The sequence below is a fragment of the Euprymna scolopes genome, chromosome 18 (assembly GCF_053919585.1).
Source record: "Euprymna scolopes isolate OS-2025 chromosome 18, ASM5391958v1, whole genome shotgun sequence".
Taxonomy (NCBI): Eukaryota; Metazoa; Mollusca; class Cephalopoda; order Sepiida; family Sepiolidae; genus Euprymna; species Euprymna scolopes.
In genome coordinates, this window is record NC_136499.1 from 24,808,456 (window position 1) to 24,830,626 (window position 22,171).

Sequence of the window (22,171 nt, forward strand, 5' to 3'; positions counted from 1 at the left end):
GCATCTATACTATCAGAGACATGATCGATTAGGGTACAAAGACTTAAGGAAAATATAAGTAACTAATGCAGTGATGAAATGTTAGTCAAAGCACTTAAAAGCCTTGTGATCCATTTCAAGATTGTTCTCTCTAATTTAATGCTACAGATATAGACTCTAAGTGCGTGTATACATCAATCTAGTGAGCACAAGTGGCATGCAAGTAAATTTTCTCAGTTTCTGAGAGAAAGAAGGAAATTTAAAATAGGGTATAGACTTCAACCAGAACTAGCGCCCATCCTTACAAAACTGTTTAAACGTTGCCTTAAGGAGAATTGCTTCCCATCACCCTGGAAAATCTCATCAGTATGCCCTGTATTTAAGAATTCAGGTGATCGCTCATCTCCCTCTCAGTACAAGCCAATAAGTGTCCTGTGTGTCATGAGTAAGTTGCTAGAATCTGTGTTAAATAGAGAAGTAATCAACCATCTCAGCAAAAATAACCTTCTTAGTGACACTCAATATGGTTTCCGTTCTGCTATATCTACAGCAGATGTGCTTACAGTTATATCTCAAAGGATTAGCAAATCTCTCGACGGAGGCTTTCTTTCTAGGGCAATTGCTCTTGATATATCAAAGACTTTATATATATAAAGGCATACTTCACAAGATCTCCAGCTACGGTATAGCTGGAAATGTTTTCTCAATTATTAAATCATTTCTCTCTGATAGGTTCACAAGAGTAGTGGTTGATGGATAGAAATCAGAAGCTCACAGTATTAATGCCAGAGTCCCTCAGGGGTCCATCCTGGGCCCAACTCTCTTCCTGATCTATATCAATGATCTTCTAAATCACATCCTAATGTCATTCAAACACATTTATGCTGATGACATTACCGTCTATGTTAAAACATAAAAGTCCGTAAATGACAAAGTTCTCTGTGATTCTCTTTTCTCTGATCTGGAGCATGTGATGCAATGGGGAAAGAAGTGGCTGGTTAATTTTCATGCATCTAAAACCAAGCTTTTATCTTTATATCATCAATGCTCTGATCTCCTATCTAGCATCAATTGAAATGAATGGTTTTCGTCTTGGGGGGGGGGCTCCATGTTTTGACAAGATTCTGGGCTGGAAAAATGGTGGTATCTCACTGATATCTCACTGCTGATGCAATTCTCAACCTAAGTAAGAGTCAGGTATATCTACAGATGGAGTACTGTTGCCACATCTGGGCAGGAGTTGCTGGAAAACTCTTATCATGCTTTGACAAAGTTTAAAATAAACTTTGTAAACTGGTGGGGGTGCCCTTTTCTCTTCCCTGCAACCTCTTTCCCACAGTAGAGATGTTGTGAGCCTGTCTTTACTCTATCACTATTTTCATGGTAGGTGCCTTTCTGAGCTCTAATCTATGGCCCCTCCTCGCCAAACTTTCATGAAAAACACTCATCTATCTGAAACCACTATTAATAATTCCCCCCACTCTTTTTCTGTGCCAAATCCTAAACGTAGATTCCATGAACAAAGTTCTTTCTTAGAACTGCACGCCTGTGGAACTATCTTCCATTTCCCTGCTTTCCAGCTGACAACAATTTGATCATATTCAAGTCCAACAAAAACAAATTCTTGATGAGCCATCTCCTTAAGTAATCCAATTTACCAAATTTTCACTACTAACGATTACTAGGATATTGTGCCATTGACCTCTGTATACTCATTAACCATTATCCTCGAGTGACCTTTGAACCTTGATAAGTGGTGACTCCTATGTAAAAAAAAAAAAAAGGAAAAAGTTATAAAGGGCTTTAGTGCCATGGGTTGCTTCTTATTGATTTATGCCCGTTATTTTTTGGGGTCGGGGAGATAAGATTGTAATTCCGGATTGATCCCGGACAAATCCAATTGCCAAATTCCATTTGATTCAGTAACTGGATAACTTTCAGATTACAATCCGATTGTTATCCAATGTAATCCACAGTGATCCCAATCAAAGACAGAACTTTCATTGATCTTGTGTTACATCACAACCAAAACGAAAACAGCTGTCCGGACAAGATTTGCAGTGATCCGACAGACCGAAATAGCTTGATGAAGTGGAAGCATTACAGTACAGTACAAAATATGAGATATCTTCAAAAATAAAAGCAAAACCATACAAAAACTGTTAAATTGTGCAAACCATTGCTTATGAAGCAATTAAGTTATTGCTTATTAACCAAACCTGTTTTCCTGCTTTTATTTACTTATGATTTCCATTCCTGTTAAAGTTCTTATGACAAAGTGGAAGATAACCAGACATGTTAGAGTCTATATTTGTAACACTCTCCTCATGTCTAAGGAATCTAAACTAGAATCAGGTGACCAGCTCTTCATGTGCTTTAAACTAAATTTCCAACATAATGTTAGCTACCTGTATTTTCTTTATTGCTCTCCATCAACCCAAGACTATACTATAATCAATCATGTCTCTGACAGCATAGATGTAGCACTCTCCCTTGACACTAGCACCCAAATACATGTGTTTAGTGAATCTTACGCCCACCACAGAAATTTGCTTGGCTTCTCTAACTACACTGACACAGCTAGTAGCATCATCCATAGCTATGCTATATCCCATTCCTTGACACAGACAGTAACATTCCCAACCCGTCTCCCAGATCACTAGGAAGAGCAAGCCTCACTTCTGGATCTATTTCTGACAACTGTTACTGAGGATTGTGTAACAAATGCTGATTGCCCGCTTAGGAATGCTGATCATTCTGTGATAATGATAGAATCACTCTAAACTCTCGACCCCAAGTTGAAGAGCCATTGCTCAAAATGACAACGTACTAACATAAAGCTGACTGGGATGCCAGTAGAGATCGCATCAGAGATGTCCCATGAGGAAATATCTTTTCTCTTCCTGTAGAATAGTGCGCAAATGAGGCTACTGAATGGTTCAAAGCAGCAATTAAAGCACCTGTTCCTACATGGAAGTTCTATAGCAAACCCCACCCTCCCCAATGGTTTACTTCTACTTGTGTAGCTGCCATTGCACAGAGACAACATGCATACCGTAGATTTATCCGGCATGAGTCCTGTACAAACAGACAAAGTATATAGAAGCTAGAAGTAATTGTAAGAAAGAAGTAGCAGCAGCTAAGAGTGAATATACTGAAACCACCAGGAAATGCATTGAAACGCAGAAATTAGGAACTCATGATTTCTGGAAAATCTACAATAGTATAGTAAATAATGGGCAATCAATAATTCCTCCACTATCCAACAATCATAAGGTTGTTTGCACAGCAACTGAGAAAGCTAACATGTTTGCCTGTTATTTTCCCTCAAACTCTACCTTGGACCCAGCAAACCATTCCCGCCCTGATTTTCCTCTGTGGACAGAAACCACATTAGATGATCTGAAAATCACCCCTTCTCAAGTACATGATATCATAAAAAACCTAGACACCTCAAAAGCATATGAACCTGATCTCATCCCAGCTGTGCTATTAAAAAAATGCTCCGCTGAGATCGCTCCAGTTCTCTCTAAACTCTTTAACAAATGTCTTAACGAATCTTGCTTTCCTGACAGCTGGAATACTACTTCTGTGATACCAGTTTACAAAATCTCTGGTGAAAGAAACTGAATCATTAAATAATTGCCTAATTAACCTCCTCCTGCTTTTCGCCAAAATATTTGAGCCTTTGATTAATTAAGCTCTAGTCCACCATCTTACAGCTGCTAAACTTCTGTTTGACCATCAATATGGATTTAGGCAAGCCCGTTCTACTGCAGATATTATAACTGTAATCTCTGACCATATATACCAAGCACTGGATAAGGCAGGGATATATATCTAAGGTTTGTGACAGGGTATGGCACGATGGTCTTCTCATGAAAATAAAATCTATAGTATTACTGGACGAATGCTTAACATAATTAAATCCTCCTTAAATGAGAGAAGAATCCAGGTTGTCCTCGATTGGCGTACGTCAAAACAATATCGTATAAATGCAGGTGTACCTCAGGGACCGATCCTTACCTGATAAAATTGTCTCTGACATGGGTATATTTGGCGATTACATCAGGTTCTATAGCAGGCACGTGGGGAAAACTAATGAGCACATATCTAAGGCAATGGCGGAAACCCTAGAGGAAGACCTTCAGTCTGTAGTGGAATGGGGTCAGAAATGGATGGTAACATCCAAAGCTGCCACAACAAAGTTTGTTTCCTTTAATAATTACATGAAACCTTACCAACCACCAATAGTTATGGCTAAAGATACATTACTTGAAAGTACTTCATTCAAATACCTCGGCTTAACGTTCACAGGGAACATGAGTTGGGATAAATACATTAAGATCATTGCCAAGGCTTCTGCAAAGAAGGTGGGCTCTCTCTACCGTGCTAGAAAGTTACTTATGCCTGAAAGTATCCTGTACCTCTATAAAACCACTATCCACCCATGTATCAAGTACTAATGTCACATTTTGGCTGGTGCATCTGCTACTAGTCTCACGCTCCTGCCCAGTGTTCAAAAGAGAGTCGCCAACCTGATAGGTCCTGAACTGTTATCTAAGCTTCAGCCCCTGTCACATCGACGAAATGTTGCATCCCTCTGCTTGTTTTACAACTATTTTAACGGTGGATGCTCTGACGAACTACAAGCTCTTGTACCCTCTCAATGAAAATACCACCAACAAACCCGACAAGCAGCAAAGTCCCACCCCTACACAGTAGAGATCCCTAGATGTAAGAAAGCTTTCTACTCTAATAGTTTCTGCCCCAGAACTGCTAGACTTTAGAATTCTCTTCCGGGTTCCTGCTTCCCGAACTGTACAGACATGCAGAAGTTTAAATGTAATGTAAACAGACATCTTGCTGCTAAACTTCCTACATAGAACCCCTGAAACTTAGATCCCTGATAGTAGTCCCCTATATCAAAGTGACAATGTGCCTTGATTGGTTAGAAAATGTAATAAAAAAAATAATGGTAAAACCAAATAGGAAAACCATGTAAAAAAATAAATTTATTGAACTTAAGGAGTCGGAGTCGGATAAAAAATTCTGACTCCGCCTCCGACTCCTTGTACTCTTAGAAATCCAACTCCGACTCCAGCTAAAACCTCTGACTCCTTCCGACTCCGACTTTGACTCCGACTCCGCAGCCCTGTGGGGGAAGAACTGAAAAAAAGTGGGAGAGAGAGAATGTGAAAGAGAGAGGAGGGAGAGAAAAGAGAGATAAAAAGGGAAGAGATATGAAGAACTAAAGAGAGAAGGCGATTGGAAGAAAGACGGACAGGAAAAGAGTGAAAGAGGAAAAAGAGAGGTAGAAAAGAGGAGGAATTCACTGAAAGAGTTGGGGAGGAGAAGAGAGAGAGAGAGAGAGAGAGAGAGAGAGAGAGAGAGAGAGAGAGAGAAAGACTGGAGAAGAACTGGAAAGAGAAATAGTGTGGAAGAGATAGTGAGTGTGAAAGAGAGAGGGGTGAAGAGAAACCTGGGATCGAGGGGAATGAATAATTATTTGAAGATATAAAGAACTTGAAGAATAAAAACTTTCTTTTTTTTTTTTTCTTTTCTTTTTGTTACAAAATTACAGGATTCGACATTAAATAACCTAAAGTCTAAAGAGGGTTGATATGCCGTTAAACAATCCCCACCTCTCTTTCCTTTTCTTTGTCTTTTCCGGTATTCTTACTCTCTTTCGACGATGCCCCACACTGTTCCGCTGTTATGTCTCGTTTTCTTTTTCTCGCACTCATGATGATCACAGTTGCCCTTTAACAACTAAAAATACAACAGCAAAAAAAAACAAAAAAACAAAAAAACGTTTCCTGTCCGTTAGAATCACGGTAGAGAATGCTTATCATTCTTCCATCATCTAAAAACGTATAACACTTGTCACATCTGGGAGTAACTTTTATTAAAATTCCTTCTCATAACCTGCAGCTGTCTAGCTTTTCCTCTTTTGGACACAACAAAACATTTTTTAACAGATTTCAAATTACGGAAGAACATACTTAAAAAAAAAATATGGAAATACAATATATATATATATATATATATATATATATATATATATATATATATATATATATATCTTGTTATTGAAAATTTATTCAAATTAAAAAAAAAAACTTATAAATCTGTAAGGAAGGTTTTTTTTGTTTGTTTTGTTTCTGCAGACTATCAACGCGATGGTTGTAGGTTCAATCCCTAGCTAGGGAAAGATGCTGGTCTAACCGCACTGATGAGCTGAGATACAACGAAACAGTATGTGAATGACTATATCTTAATCCCTCCTCTTTGAGTATAGCACTGTCGTACATGTATCTCACCAGCTACTTAATTGACATTAATGCGAGGCTCGTTTTTTGTTTGTTTCTTTGTTTGTAATTAAACAAGCAGCACGAGCACTGTAGAAGCGGTGGGCGAGTGTCTATTTGAATGGACATTTGATGAGGTCATTTGCGAGCACTGATCCCATGGGCTGGAGGTTAGAACTGCCGACTATCAATGCAATAGTTGTAGGTTCAATCTCTGGCTAGGAAAAGGTGATGGTCTAGCCGCACTGATGAGCTGCAATACAGCAGTACAGTACATTATGTAGATGACTATGTGTGTGTGTGTGTGTGTGTGTGTGTGTGTGTGGTATGTTTATTATATAAACAATATTGGTTACATATGTGTATATATGTTTCAGTGGAATCTTAATTTAGAGAGACCACCTCATCTGACCGAAAAAGAGAGCAATATTAAGATTCATCATTTTGAATATAAAAAGATATCGTAAATGTGACTTAAACGCTGAAAAAGGAGAAATATAGTTTGTGAGGACGGGTAGGTAGGGTTAGGAAGTGGAGATATGGGAAAAAGAGGAATAGGGGTGAAAGAGCTGGGAGAGAAGAAGGGGAAATACATTCCAGGCTCCTTCCACATCTTTACTCCCTAACTCCTTACACGTTTTCATGAATTATACTCCTCTTTTTATGAAACCTTTCAGCGAACGTTTCCTTGTATCCTCTTTCTTCATGAAAAGAAGCGTATTTCATTAGCAACTACTAGATGAAATAAGTGTATAAAAACACAATACACAAGTATAAAGGAGGCATATAACTATAAAGTTTTGGTTTTTCTTATTGAAAACTATTATAAAATGTTTTAATGCAGACTCTTCCATTTTCAGTAATCGCTCAACGTTTCATCTGTTTGAATAAAAATGAGAACATATAAAGTTCTGAATTTTTTAGATAAGGACTGATTGTTTATATTACTTGTTTTGATTGGAATATTGTTCTCATCTTGAATGTTATTTGTGCAACGTTTCGGTTGGATTGTCTTTCGACAGTCTTCAGGCATGTTGGTTGTGGTTTGGAAAAGAAAAGAGAAAAGTTACTGGTTCTGTAGATATTTTCGTATTCTGTGAGTTAGTCTCTATTTTATAGTGTCAACTAGTTTTGTTTTTCACAAATTCGAAGCTATAGCCATAAAATAGAAACTAACTCACAGAATGGGAAAATACCTACAAAGCCAGTATCTTTTCTCTACTTTATTCCAAACAACACCCAACATGCCTAAAGATGGTCAAAGGGTAATCTGATCAAAACGTTCAGACATGCAGCAATCATGTTAATCAGTTTTGGGACGAAAATTTGGCTGCCAAAAGGTCAAAGTTGAAAGAGTTGACCTTTGCAGAATCTACCCAATTCCTCCGCCAATTTAAGGGTTAAAGAGTGTACAGTAGACAATTGGACAATAAAGTAATCGTTAGTATTGGAAATTCGGTAAATTTGTTAACTTATATGGAACGGCTCATCAAAAACTTGCTTACGTTAGACTTGAAGACAACCATATTGTAGTCAGCTGGAAAGCAGGAAAATGGAAGACAATTCCATAGGCGTGCAGTTCTAAGAAAGAAGTTTTGTTCATGGAATCTACGTTTAGGTGTAGGCACAGATAAAGAGTAGGGGAAATTATTGATAATGTTTTCTGCTAGACGAGTGTTTTTTGTGAAAGTTTGGCGAAGGGGGACCATAGATTGGAGCTCAGTCGAGCACTTGCCATGAAAATAACGATAAAGCAGAGACAAACTCGCAACATCTCTTCTGTGAGAAAGAGGTTGCAGGTAAGAGAAAAGGACATCTCCTATGAGGCTACGAAGTCTATTTTGAACTCTATCAAGGCAGGATAAGTCTTTTCTAGCAGCTACTGCCCAGATGTGGCAACAGTACTCCATCCTTGGACGTACCTGGCTCTTATATAGATAGAGAATTGCATCAGCAGTGAAATATCTACTGGATCGATAGAAGGATCCCACCATTTTTTCCAGCGGCCTTAGTAAAGAAAGATAAAGACAAATAGTTAGACAGTCACACGGTATTAAATAAATACTCCGCTAGTAGGGAAGAGAGAAGAGTCCATATATAAAGAGTAGGGTGAATATCCTGTTTTTAAGGAAAAGAAAAGAGTTCAAATATAAGAATGTTTGCATACATTACACAAGTGCTGAAGTCAGGGGCACGTGTGTGTGTGTGTGTGTGTGTGTGTGTGTGTGTGTGTGTGCGTGCTCGCATGTGCTCGCGCGCGCACGTGTGTATTATTATTGGGGTTATGACAAGAGAATATTCTTTTCATTATTTTGACTCTCGAGTATATATCAGTAAATATCTTATGTTTTTTGATAGAGTGATGTATGTGGTGGTTCTCGGTTGATTAACTGTGTCTAACTGTGTCGGATATATACTCGAGAGTCAAAACAATGAAAAGAATATTCTCTTGTCATAGCCCTAGTTATTATTTAGCCCCCGTGTGTACGGCTTGTCAAGGCCAAAGATCCCCGGGGGGGGGGCGTCTCAAAAGAGAAGATTGGGAGTTGAAAGAAGCACCGTGGAACAAGTCAACTCGTTTGAGAGGTGGCCTTTGATTGGACAAGCTAGAAAGAAAGTTAAGTGTTTGCATTAATCAACGCCAAGCTTAGAAATTAAGCACAGTTTCAAAATCGTAATGGCAGCTCGGAGCCGTGATGGATCTCCTAGAACTGCCCAGATCAAACCTATATCTCAGCCAACACGGAAAATGCAATCTAAACAATGTTGTAGACTCTGGTGGCTTTAAGCACGGCACCGAGGTATAGCTGTGCTTTAAGCCGGAGAGGAATCACTTGTCTTTTAGTAACAGTATACAATTAATCGCTTTCAATAAGTATTTGGTTTCGTCATTAGATGACCAAACATGGTCGATATGCCATAAAACAACTGAACCAACCAAAATTTAGTGATAAGCACATTTTCATAACAGTACAATAATAATAATAATAATAATAATTAAAAAAAAAAAAAGTGTAGTTAAAATCTGTTCTTGTTTCTTTTTTTATGTAAAAATAACTTTCTGTTAAGAATCCGGATTAGTTTTGATGAACAAGTCATCTTTTTTTCCTTTTTCTTTTTCACTAGTCACCATCATCAGCACCGCCACCACGCGAAAAAAAAAAAGTTTTTTTGTTTGTATTTTTTATTGGTATTTATTTTTTTTTTTATTTCCGGTCCTTGAACAAAAAAAAAAAAAAAAAAAAAAATGCCTGCAAACGATTCTAAAACGATGCTGCATGCGAGCCTGACTTTGCTTTACCAAATACACTTGAAAGAAAGAAACAAAAGAATCGCTGAATGAAGTACGAGGGTGGGGGGAGAATGAAAAATAACCCTAACTCTGCCTCACACAAACATCTGTGAGATAAACAAATAAAACCAAGCCCTCGTATTCTGCCATTATTTATATGTTTAAGTACCAAGTTTATAACTTCTAACGCTTTCTGCTTTTATTTTTGCAGGTGGTTGAAGTGATGCATTTCTAGAAAATGGAAAAATTGGGTATCAGGTGCATCTTGATGGCGGCAATGGTAGTAATCCATGACGATAGCTTCCAACTTCTTTCTCATCCACCTTACTCGTCAGATTAAGCACCCTCTGGCTTTAATCTATTTCTTAACATAAAGAAATATCTAGAAAATGGAGAGAATTGAGTATAACGTTCATCTCGATGGAGAAAAGGGCAGCAAGCCATGACTGTAGGTTCTAACTTCTTTCTCGTCCACCCTACTCGCCAGATTTAAGATCCTCTGGCTTGAATCGATTTCCTAACATGAAGAAATATCTGGTTGGTTGGTTGGTTGTTTTTGTTTTATGGCATATCAACCCTTTTCGGGTTATTTAATGCCGAATCCAAAGATTTTGAAGAAAATTTTTTTTAATAGAATATATTTGTTGTTTTCAAGTCGGTTTCTATTTAACCCATAGTTGGGACCCTAACAGGTACTACCACTCCGGGTCAGAGTGGACCTGGGAGCAATGGTAATTAAAGGGTGGCTCCACACTCCCCAAAGCCCACAAGCTGGGGCCTCACCACTGGATATAGTTTAAGGTCATATCCAGGACCCCCATTGAGGGACTTTTACCCTCTGCAGGGGGGCAGTCAGCGTATTCTAATGCCCCACCGACAGGGCCGAAGAAATATCTGGATTTCACCACATTTCAATTGATGAGCTTACGTACAAGACCAACCAAGCTTTAGAGTCTTGCAGCAAGGGGATAACGCCCTTCAGAATCAATAGAAGAAATGTGTGGACGGGGTGGATGGGGCTATGTTGAAAATATAAGACCAGAATATTTCTATTAAATCTTATTGTATAAAGACTTAGTACTGTTTATTTATCCCTCTTGTAATTTACCCTTATGCCATATATGCAGAAATCAAATTCTAGCCAATTTACACCATTAACGATTACTACACGACCACCTTACATTCATTAACCCTTATCCTCGAATGGCCTTCGGACCTTGATAAATGGTGGCTCCCAAGTAAAAAACGAAAAAGTATGTTGTAATATAGTAAAGTTCACATAATTATTTATACCTTGGTTGCTGGTCGTTCTTCTTGTATACACCTCTGGGTGATCCTTCCTGACTGAGGAAATAGTGTCCTTTAAATAAAGCTTCTATATTTTTCTTAGCTTCTATATTTTTCTATATTTTTCTTGGTCTATCTGTCTGTCTGTTTGTCTATCCGTTCCACGTTTTCTTGGAAATTACTGGGCCGATGAAGGTGAAATTTTGTGTGGACCTTTGTTATGATAAAGTACAGAAAACTAAATGTTTAGTATCTGATGCAGAGTTAGAGATTCACAGGGATTAGTTACCCCAATACCACATTTACTCTAGAAGTTTTTTTTCTAGATATTGGGCCGATCTGACTGATATTTTATATGGAGCTTTGTTATGACCAAGTATTATAGTATCTGTTCAATGCACAGTTATGGATTAATAGGGATTAATAGGGATTAATATTTAATGCATAAATGAGAACAAATTTAACCATGTTCAACCATTAATATGGCATAAAGCAGTCATTCTAAGTCAACGGGTTATAACTTTTTCCTGTTTTTTTAACGGGATAAAAAGTCTGGTCTTATTCATACTTTCAAAAAGATTTAAAACAAAAGTGAACAAAGACATTCATTTATTTAATATGATCTTTGTTTAAAATCATTAATTAAATCAGTGGGAGACAGAGAGGAGATGAAAATTACTATTTAGTTATATCTTGTCAACCCATGTTATTGCACATCTGACACTTATGCATACTTCCAAACAGACTTTTTTCTATAAACGTGTAATGAGCCTTCAAGCTAATAGGTACCACACTAACAATCAACCCCTGCCCCTTTCTGCAGTTGCATCCTTATATCTGTTTTACAAGTATTTTTTATGGAATGTGCTATGAGGATGGAATACTGCTGCCATATCTTGGCAGGAGCTGCTAAAAACAGCCTATCCTGCCTTGACAGAGTACAAAATAGACTTCGTGGCTTAGTGGGGGATGCCCTTTTCTCTACACTGCAACCTCTCTCCCACAGAAGAGATGTTGCGAGCCTATCCTTGTTTTATTGTTATTTCCATGGCAGGTGCTCGTATGAACTCCAATCTCTGGTCCCCCCTCGCCAATCTTTCACGAAAAACACCCGTCTAGCTCAATCCACTGTGAAAAATTTCCCCCACTCTTTATCTGTGCCTAAATCAAAACGTGGATTCCATGAACAAAGCTTCTTTCTTAGAACTGCACGCCTGTGCAACTCTGTTCCGTCTGCCTGCTTCCCACCTCACTACAACTTGAATGTCTTCAAGTCCAACGTTAACAAATTCCTAATGAACCGCCCCTTTAAGTAAACACTTCATCAAATCTCCACACTAACGTAATGTACTTGCAATAACCCTTATCCCTGAGTGGCTTCCGGGCCTTGATAAGTGGTGACCACTGTTTAAAAAAAAATACAAAAAAAAACTTGTAGCACGTAAACAATCCCGACTAATCTGACAAGCAGCAAAATTTCACCCCTTCACTGCAAATATCCCTAGATTCCAGAAAGTCTTCTACTCTAACAGTTTCTTCTCTCAAACTGCTAAATTTAGGAATTCCCTTCTTGTTTCCTACTTCCTCTGACATGGTGAATTTTAAATGTAATGCAAACAAATATCTCGCTTCTCAACTTCCTACATACTGCCTCTGTAGACATGGTAGCCCTTATGTCCAAGAGGTAATGGTGCATTGCTTGCTGTGAATAAGAGTAAACAAAAAATCTTTTTTTGAGTCATGTGATATCTGTGTTTAGTACATGCCACAATCTAAGTAATTCTCAATTTGGTATCTGCTTACTTCTTAGCAGTTCCATTTCCTGTTATTTTTAAAGAGCTAAATTATTTCCATGGGGTCCCACTAATCTATATTAATAAAACAGTAGATGTATGTCTGCCTGTGTGTAAATATTTAACCGATAAACTCTTAAACTACTGGTCACATAACACTGAAACTAACAGGAAATAGTAATTATACACCAAGAATGGTTTATAACGAGTAAAATCTTTGTTTGGTCTTTTTAATTTGCCGACATATTTCTTTTGTGCATGTGCAAATTCAATCATAGCTTAAATATTTCTTATTCATAGGTCTATAGCTGAAATAGTAGCGAACGTAGCTGGAGCGCTAAATGTTTTGGTTTGGATTCTAACTGATAGCACTCAACTCATTTTTTCTTTTTAACTTTTTAAATCATGGTAGGCAGCTGACGATCCCGCTTTCTATTTAACAATTGTAGTTAATTTTTCTTTTCTGTATTCATTCTAATATAGTTAAATTCTGTTTTGTAATCGTAGACTTTTAAGAAGTCGGCTTATGCAAGTGCTAAGTCTGCGATAGGTTAAATTTATTTTTTTTTTTTTTTCGGAAATTTAAACTGCATTCTTTATTTTTATTTTTACATTTTTTTACACAAAGCTTCTTTAGTCTCTCTCTCTCTCTCTCTCTCTCTCTCTCTCTCTCTATATATATATATATATATATATATATATATATATATATATATATATATATATATATATATATATATATTCCAAAACATATTTAAAAGATGAAGTTTTTAATCGGCAACAACTTTTGCACTAATCTGATATTATATACAAATTTTTAACTCTTAAATATCACGATTTTATTAGTCTAACTAGCAGGGGGTGGGATATTTATTATTACAGAACCAATTCTCTATTGAATATATATATATATATATATATATATATATATATATATATATATATATATATATATATATATATATATTAAATAGAGAATTTGCTCTGTAATAATAATATATATATATATATATATATATATATATATATATATATATATATATATATATATATATATATATTAAATAGAGAATTTGCTCTGTAATAATAAATACAAAAGCTGCATGAGTTAAAATTTAAGCATATTTTATGACCGGCAAGGCATGGCGTCCTCCCACCACCTGCTAGTTAGACAAATAAAATCGTGATATTTAAGAGCGAGTTAAAAATTTGTATATAATATCAGATTAGTGCAAAAGTTGCTGCCGATTAAAAATTTCATCTTGTAAATGGGTTTTAGAAAATCTTTATTCATAACAATAAAGTCATTTATTTTCTACAATTTGATTCAACGAGATTATCAATGGCTCACTTGTAAAATTATTTGGATTTTCATGTGAAATATGAATCTAACTCATGTTCAGTCTCCTCCTATGATGTTAACCTACAGCTATCCAGATGCTTTTGTAATCTTCAAAATAAGTGATAATCTGTGGGAGTAAGTCAAGAGAATATGCAAGACGAGGCATGATTTTCCAACGGAATTCTCCAAGGTCACTAGTGTTGTGTGTGGATGAGCATTATCATGATGGTAGATGACGCCTTTTGTGTTGACTAAAGAAATTCTTCCTTTTTTTTTTTTTTGCTCAACATTGAAAAATATGAATGATGCTTTAATAATTCGAAAGAAAAAGTTATAAATTAATCATGGTGTAGATATGTTGAAGTAATAACAATATGCATAAAATAATTTACGATGGTTTAAAATGCTCCTTCTACAAACCATCAAAAACTTTTGCACCGACACAATATGACGTCATATCTTTGAGAAATGTCTCCAATATAGTAAGATAGATTATATATATATATATATATATATATATATATATATATATATATATATATATATATATATATATATATATATATAAAGGGTTTACCTCTCTTTCTCCCATAAAATAATTCTCTTCTTGTCCACCCCTCCTATTCTAAGGAAAGCCCTATTTTATTGCCCAAGACGATTCTTCTTGACCAATTAACAGACACCCAATTTTGGCAGGCTGAACACAAAAAACTTTATCCTTCCTCTTTTTCCATGCGATCGCAACCCGCCAACAAATAGGGAAACTTGTCCTCTTTAATTGAATGTGACGACCTTAATCTGAACATTCTGCTGTCTGTTTTCTTGGACGTTAAGAAACTTTTTCAAAAGTTCTAAATGGAATTCTTAAAGCCTCAAATACAATTAGTTTTGCAAAAACTTTTCTTAATTTAATTTAATACACATATTCATTATCTCTGTTTTGTTTGTCTTCTGTGCGCCTTTTTTTTATCATCTTTCCAACTTCGACAAGCGACAACTGAACCGCTACCTTGCCAAATCACTTTTTATAAGAGGTGCCTGGACGCATTTCTCCAGATTGCAAATAGTAAATCTTTCTAAGACTCCATTTGTATCGAAGATTTTCCAATATCAAATGTTAAGAACACCATTTTGATAACTACTCGATCAAAGAAGATAGCAGGGCAAGAAAAGCCTTCGCTTTTGGGCAAGAAGAAAAGTGTAATATGTGGTCTGATTCTTACTTCATCGTTTTCTCTTTAATTTTTTTAAATAGAAATTACTCCAGACAAAGTGTGAAGCCACTTGATGTAAGAAGCTGAGAAAGAAAAAAAGATGATTATCGCAAAGACAAAAAAAAAAAAATGCCTATTGGTCTTAGTCTTGAAAAGACCAAGGCTTAAAATAGGAGGAAAACAGTCAGCAGGAAGAGAGTTTCATGATCCCACAGTTCTTGGAAAGAATCTACTGGAATAGGAAGCTGGGTTACAGTGAGGTATCAAAACAGCAAATTGATGTAGATTAACAAGTGAGCTGGAAGAAAGGAAGAAGGCAATATATCAGACAATTTTGAAGAACACATGCTATAAGATTGAAACTAGCATGGATCTAATGTATGGAACCCAAGAAAGATTTGATGAGACAAAAAGACCAAAAAGATTCAGAGTCCACTTCTCATTTAGATTAAAGTCATCCATGAAAATCTTCGGAAGAAAAGGGGCACACATATGATTCAAAGGCATGAGCTAAGTCTTAATAGGATTAAAGAAAACAAGCCATTTCATACCTCAATCCTCAGCCGTCAATGAAGGAGATATCCTTTTAAATTGAGACAATTTTTATTTTTGTCCCAAACCAAATGGATCCTTTATAGAGGCACTAGATTTTCCATACATTACACAATACGGATTATTCATGAATAGTCCTAATGCGGTGTAGTGCATATAAGTTATGTTTGTTTAGGATTATTGTCAATAGAATTTTTCCTAAGAATTTTTAAAAGCAACCACTGTATCTGCAACACAATCCTTTTATAAATAGTAACTGTATCCATAGAAGTTACTTTATATATATATTATTTTATTTTCCTAGCTTTTTTTTTTCTAAATAAATAGTTTTTATTTCCTGTTCTTTAGCAAAACGATACTAAAATGATGCTAGATGAGAAGTTAACATTAATTTTGCATCTATGGAAAAGAAAAAAAAAAAGAAGAAAAATAATTGCACCCCCTCCCCCCACGCAATTCTGTTTTTGTCTGGAATCTTCAAGTATTCACATTATCATAAAATGTTTAGCATTTAAACAAACTTCCTGCATAACATTATGATGAGTGAATGTTCCTTTTATTTGTGCATTTTCACTAGGTTTCTTATTTTTTATGATTGTCACACCGTTCCTTATATTTTAACATTCTCAATATTTTTTTTTACGTTTGATGATTCTCCGTAGGTTAATTATACTTGAGAATTTTCAATAAGTTTATGACTTTTTTTTTTTATTATTATCACTAGGTTCCTTGTGTTTGAGGAATCCTACTAGGTTTTTATATTTGAGGATGATCAATAATTTTATATATATATATATATATATTGTCGAGACGAAGTAGGTTCATTTAACAGTCGGATTTCGGCGCGGTTTACTTGATCTGTGTTGGTTAATAGAAATTCTTGTGTGCGGGGCATTTGCTCAGTTGGTAGAGTGCTTGCCTCGCATGCAAGAGGCTCGGGTTTCGAATCCTGAGTGCGGATGTGTCTAACTGATGAGCCCAAATGAGGGCGCAACTCGAGTCTTGGACTTCCGGTTCGTTGGCTGTCATGGCTCTTGTGAGCTGCGGCGTTGTTTGGCTGTGGAATTTATTATACAATCTCTCACATTCTGAAAAAATCCTATTATAAGTTGCTCATTGGGTTAGCATTGCTGGACGGCGTCGTCCCTTCGAGTTAAAATCCTACTTGTGAGACATCGGCAAAGGTTATTGACTGGTTGGACGGCCGCGTCCCTTGTCGAGACGAAGTAGGTTCATTTAACAGTCGGATTTCGGCGCGGTTTACTTGATCTGTGTTGGTTAATAGAAATTCTTGTGTGCGGGGCATTTGCTCAGTTGGTAGAGTGCTTGCCTCGCATGCAAGAGGCTCGGGTTTCGAATCCTGAGTGCGGATGTGTCTAACTGATGAGCCCAAATGAGGGCGCAACTCGAGTCTTGGACTTCCGGTTCGTTGGCTGTCATGGCTCTTGTGAGCTGCGGCGTTGTTTGGCTGTGGAATTTATTATACAATCTCTCACATTCTGAAAAAATCCTATTATAAGTTGCTCGTTGGGTTAGCATTGCTGGACGGCGTCGTCCCTTCGAGTTAAAATTATTGATAATCCTCAAATATAAAAACCTAGTAGGATTTATATATATATATATATATATATATATATATATATATATATATATATATCTGAGGATTCTAACTAGGTGGAACAGTTTAGGTAGCAGGTCCTGTTCACAGACCAAAGAAAATATTGGAGGAAGTGATGATGATGATGATGATGATGATGATGATGATGATGGTGGTGGTGGTGGTGGTGGTGGTGGCGGTGACGATGATGAATAGACATTAAATTTGTGTAAATCTTCTATAGCAATAAAAAAAAAAACACCATTGATTAAAACAGAAACAAAAATGAACGAACAAATAAACGATTACACTTCATGGTAGCCAAGTGACATCACGCCGTGATATGTTTAGTTATTCAATCAGCATTTTGTAAATTTTTTTTCGCTTTGCACACGTTTTTAATACTAGTAGTTCTAAAAAAATATAATCAACGCAAGTGAAAAATTTAGAATATTTGATATTCCAACTTTATCATGTTTTGGCAGCACATGTGCGAAGGATATAGAATTCTCTGCATTCGACCGTAAACATTATTTGTTGTGTTGATAATAAGCACATTTGTTGTATTTCTGTTCTGTTTAAAAGAATGATAAGACTCTGATGCATGAAAATATAACAATATATCTTTATTGTTAGTGATGGTAATGGATGGTTACTTGTTAGGAGGAAGATGCATGCAGAAGAATTACAACGGGTTGATTCTTCTCAAGCCAAATCATCAACTAACACCCATATCCTTTTCGGTTGTTATTATATAACCACTTGTGACCACCTGAAATGCCTCTTTGATATGACATTGTCATTGTTGTCACATCCAAAAAGTGTTTTATTCGGCCATTGTCGTTTCATTTAATTTACTTGACTCTGGTACGATTGACTACACCTGCATATACCTTTTGCGAAAAATGACCTTTCAAATATCCTACACTTAATTTATATATATATTTTGACAATTGATCAAGTTTGTTGTTTCTTTCCATGACACCAGGTTTATACTTTTTATTCAAATAACCTCTTGATACATTTGATAAGTATTTAATATTGTTTCTTACACATTTTCGCCAAGTGAACGTCTTTGTCACAATAATTTCTCAGTACACACGACCTGGGTATTAAACAAGATGTCAGGTTCATAATTTTTATTCAAATAACCTTTTGGTACATTTGATAATTATTTAATGTTGTTTCTTGCATGTTTTCGCCAAGTGCACGTCTTTGTTAAAATAATTTCTCGCTACACATTTGATTTTATTGTCTTATCAACACATATACAACACAAAAATGATAATGGAGAAACTGTAAAATCATCATCATATTCTGTTTAATGTCCGTTCTACATAATGGCATGTGCTGGACTGTTTTTAGAAATTGATATTCAAACTACCTTAACTGTTCTACATTCCATAACCCTATAACTCTTTCAATGTTGCCTTACAAAGTTTCCTGTGCTGCACAACTCTACATATACCATCCAGATTTAATCTTCTTCTGAGGTCATCAGATCTAAGCCCATATTTAAGTCTCACTTTATTCATTTAGTGTCATATCAGAAGACAACATGGAGGTTATGCTTATCAATTTGGATCAGTCAAAGCCTTTCAACAGCTTTGAAACAAACCTTAAACAGACACATGATCTATATGGATTTTCCAGGACAAAGTTTGCTCTTTTTAGGAGAATTTCTCTTTCAGTCTGTCCAGCTATTCTTAAACCTCAGTTTGAAGTGCACAATTCGACCATCAACACTTGAGAAACAAACAGGCACTTGACATCCACTTTCGGTGACTGAACCCAACCGTTTGTAATTGTATTTTCTGGCCCAATTAAACCGGTTATTTTAACGTTAATTTCTGTGCTTGTAATCTTTCTTTGCCTGTTGCCATTAATTTTATGTTTCTCCGTTATTTCGTTCCTGACGTTTTCCTTCAATTCTTGCAGGGTTTGAGGTTTGACGTTTCCAGGCCTGCCAGTTCGCAGAATGAAATAAAGGAGTTAAATCACAATCCAGAGATTCTGCAATCTGTCATGAATAATGTTTTGGAAAGAGCACAAATATGCGAAGCTGAAAATGGGCAACATTTAAAAGACATTATTTTTCATAAATAAAAATTGTTTGAATTTTGCATATTTTATAAAGAATTTCACAATGTCTTAGTCAGATTGTATTGAAATTACAGAAAGATATCAAAAATAAAAAATCTAATAAGGTTCGAAACCCTTCAGTGACTTTTTGGACAACCTGTATTTTGTTCTTCCTGCTCCCGTCTTTGCCTCGAGATACACATCCTTATTCACTAAACCTTTAATCCATTGACTTCTTTGTTTCTGCTTTTCTTTGATACACTTCCCAATTCCCTCATTCTACCACTATATCACTCTATGCAGTGGAAGCCTTTCCATTTAATCACAAGTCATATTACATTTCATAGTGTACCCTTTAGTATCTTCCACTGTTCTTCCACACTTCCTGTGATGAATCTGGTAGCCGAACACTCCATCAATTGGTCTCTAAACTCATGTTTCACATGCTCTTTATTTCAGCCTCCACACTTTTCTGCTGGAGATAAACTTTCTCTTTACTTCAGTGTGAAATCGCAAATAACTGGTTTGTGTCGTGTTACAACTTTTTCACATCACTCAAGAGCTTTCTTTCCTTTTTTTTCTTATCAACACACAATTTACTTACGTCTTTGCTGTACCAAATTCATAGGTATTTCCATTTTTTTTCCTAAAAAGAGTGTTCTAAACCAACATGTTCACTGCAAGACCAAATTCTAAAATTCTTTCTCCTTCTGTATTCCTTTCGCCATATCCATTTCCTCCATGCACACCTTCGAAATCACCAGGAGTGTTTCCAACATGACTTACCATGGCAATTAATTCTTCCTCATCAATCTTACTAGATACTGCAATAAACATGTCATAAACTCATTTTTTAAATTTCCACCCAAATCACATTATGAACATTGTGAAGGAGAGAAGGGTCCAAGAATGGCTGAAAAGAAGATGTGACAAGCATGCGCAGAAGTGCTCAAGAACTGTACGTCAATGTCTTAGTCAGGCTTACCTACGGGGAAAATGTGTTCGTCCAAGAGTTATAAAAAGGCGATACCAGAGTCATTCAAAGAGTAACTGCTGAGGTTAATCTGGTAACGTTGTGTTGAGTCATTTCATTCAAGATCATGTCAAAGCGTCAAAGGTGTTTGGGTTCAGATCAACAGAGTTGTTTGGGATCATTTTGTGCCGAATTGTCAGAAGTATTCTGGTTTGAATCGATGAACTTATTGAATTGTGTCGTATTGAATCGTTGGAAGTGTTTAGGATCGAATCGATGGAGTCGTTCGGAATTGTGCGACGGTGAATTGACAGAGGTGTTAGAGTTTGAATTAATGAAGATTTTCAGAATCGTGTCAGGTCACATGGACAAAATTGTTCGGAACCATGCTGCCGCGTGTGATAACAATTTGCTTTTCTTTTGTCTCTCTTCCCCCGTGAAGCAACAAACAATCGCTCCACTACGATCAGGAGAGAATTATAAATGACTGCCCAAGATCAAGTCTTGATGACCAATGCGTTTAAGAAAATGAGTGATCCAAGCAATGACAGCAAGTGCAGGTTCTGCCACACACAAATAGAGAGTGTGAGCCACCTGACATGCAGCAGTAACGTTCTGTTGGGGGATGACTACTTTACGATGCAACACAATGAAGTGTGTAAATATATCAACTGGACGATCTGTAAAAAGTTAAATATCGAATGCATCAGCAAGTCCTGGGAACATGTTTACCAGCAAGAACAGTTGGAAATAAGTCATATACCATCCACGAGAACTATCCAATTCCTATAGTTTACATACCTAGAAAGCAGAGCCATAAAACCTGACATAGTGATATGGAACAAGAAGGAGAAAGAAGCAACCTTAGTAGAAGTTTGTGACGTTCAATGATGCTGGGTTAAACAGCAGTCTTATGTACAACATGAAAAGAAATTGGAATCTTAGGAAGATCATCATTCCAGTTATTATAGGAGTAACTGGGCTCATAAAAAAGAATTTCAAAAACTACCTGCCAAATATACCCGATGAAGCAAGTGCAAAAGAGATCTAAACAATTGCACTTAAAGGGGCAGTCAGAATCTTAAAAAGATCTCTCAGTTGGAATACCTGAGTTAGTGGGTGAATGTTAGGCATTCGGTAGAATGCTCTATCCCCAGTTTGAACAAACTGATAGGAAAATTAAAAAAAAAAAAGAGAGAACTTGAATGCCTACTAGACATTGTTCTCGAGTGTCTAAGATTTCTCTGTGCAGAAGTTTGTCTGAACAACCTGGCATGAAGATACTTTTCCCTGTGTATTCCTATATGTATTTATTTCAACACTAGCAGATGTACCCGGTGTTGCTTGGTATTAAACGCAACATTAAATTCCTTAGAAGAAAATGAAGCCAAAAACACAGAAAGAAACTGAGACATGTGCATTTGAGTATTATGTTTTTTTCTAAACACTTCACTTCTTGTAAGTAAACAAACAAAAAAAAAATACTTGAGCTGAGATCAAAACCAAAACCTAAAGACAGGAAGTCAAGTACGATAACCATTAGGCCAGCTTGCCACGATTTTAAAAGGCGTTTTCAAACCTACTTATTCTTAACATAAGGAAGCTGTCATGTAAACGATTTGTGCATGCGTAGTCATGAAACAGTTGACAAGCAGATAAAAATTCAACAAGCCTCACGTACCAATTTTTTAATTTTGACCCCTTTTTTCCAGATAAAAAAAAACGATTAAAAAGTGTTCCACATGTCTG

General features: G+C 36.3%; 1 long non-coding RNA gene across 3 annotated transcripts in view; it reads left to right on the plus strand.

The window, feature by feature from the left end:
* LOC145297536 (uncharacterized) overlaps positions 1-19,567 on the plus strand; it is a 176,097-nt gene extending 156,530 nt beyond the window's left edge. For all 3 annotated transcript variants that reach the window (XR_013870260.1, XR_013870261.1, XR_013870262.1), the window contains one exon: positions 19,306-19,567. This is a non-coding gene — a long non-coding RNA (uncharacterized LOC145297536). The remainder of the gene's footprint in view (positions 1-19,305) is intronic.
* Positions 19,568-22,171: the final 2,604 nt, after the last annotated feature.